This window comes from Coffea eugenioides, chromosome 11, assembly GCF_003713205.1.
Source record: "Coffea eugenioides isolate CCC68of chromosome 11, Ceug_1.0, whole genome shotgun sequence".
Taxonomy (NCBI): Eukaryota; Viridiplantae; Streptophyta; class Magnoliopsida; order Gentianales; family Rubiaceae; genus Coffea; species Coffea eugenioides.
This window is the reverse complement of record NC_040045.1, coordinates 36,556,340-36,557,748: the sequence shown is the minus strand read 5'-3', so window position 1 is coordinate 36,557,748 and position 1,409 is coordinate 36,556,340. Positions and strand designations below refer to the sequence as shown.

Here is a 1,409-nt window from a genome sequence, read left to right as displayed (position 1 = left end):
GAGATTTCTGAAATTATCCAATGATATTTTTACTTGGAAGACAAAGAATGTGTTAAAATTTGGATTTTTAACTAATCTGAGAAAAGCCCTAAAAACAAACTAGTCTACTGTTGTATCAAATTTAGTACTTAGAAATTCAGTGATTTAAAGAATTCAGATTTTGGCAGAACATCAACCAGAAGCAATCAAGGGAAATGACATGGACCTGAAATTCAACTTCAACCTAGTTATATCTCCCGAACTTCAAATTGGTTAGGATTCTTGATGACAATATCATACATATGCATGCTCCTGAATTGTTTGAAGTCCTTGGGAAGACAGATGAGGTCAACAGATGATGATCTCCTATGGAACCGAAGGAGGTCAGGATCATCATAGAATCTCTCCCATCCCAGAGATAATAGCTTACTCTCGAGAACACAATAGGATGCCATGACTTCATTCAATTCAATGGCGGAGTTAGAAAAAATTTTCAGTGGAGGCAAAACCAACTGTAAAATTTTTTACCTACTTTTTTTTAGTTTTTTTAAGGAAAAAGATATTCGCCAACAAGTACAAATGATGCATATATTTCATGAAAAATATCAAAAGACAAACTCAAAATTATTAATGTAATAATAATTTTATTTCAAAAGCAAACTAAACCATTTACAATTGCTCATGTCGAGTTTTCATATTTTGATAACGGTTTACAACCTTTTCATTTTGAATTTCACGAAATATATTTTTCTCAATATAATTAAGTAACTAAATAATTATTCATCCAAGTGTCTTCCATTCTATTTTGTAACCGATTCTTTACTATATTCATCATTGAAAAAACCTTTTCTACGGTAGCTGTAGCAACATGTAAAATCAAATACAACTTTAAAAACATATAAACCAATAGTTACACAAAACTCCAAGGGACACTTGAAATTAAATCAAATTTTTGTAGGTATCATGAAAATTTAAGGGGGCACCCCAGTGTAAATCCGCCACTGACTTCAATTACGTTCGACATGGACAAGTACTCTGCGACGGCCATTCGAGCCTTCACGCTCTCTCCAGCAGGATTCTCTTCAAGACGGACAACACCGTTTTTGAAAACCCACACTCCCGACATTTTCTGAAGGAGAAAGTTATGCAATAGCTTGGATACGAACTGTAGAAAAAGATGAGTGGGGTTTATATAAAGGTTGCTCATTAGAAGGAATGATGTGCTACGCACAGCTAACTACATAGTATTATGGTGAAATAATGTACATGTCACAGGAAAGTTCACTTCAATATAGTCATAAGTCTGTAAAGAATCTTTTGAAAAATTAATTTTGCTTTCAAAGAAAGCTGATTAGAATCCAACTATACACGACAAAAGATGAACCTCGACATTTTTTGAGTTGACAACATCTCCTTGCTAACCGATTCTA

General features: G+C 33.5%; 1 pseudogene; it reads right to left on the bottom strand.

Annotated features, from left to right (window-relative positions):
- Positions 1-227: 227 nt before the first annotated feature.
- LOC113751164 lies at positions 228-1,105 on the bottom strand (annotated as a pseudogene).
- Between the last annotated feature and the right edge of the window lie 304 nt (positions 1,106-1,409).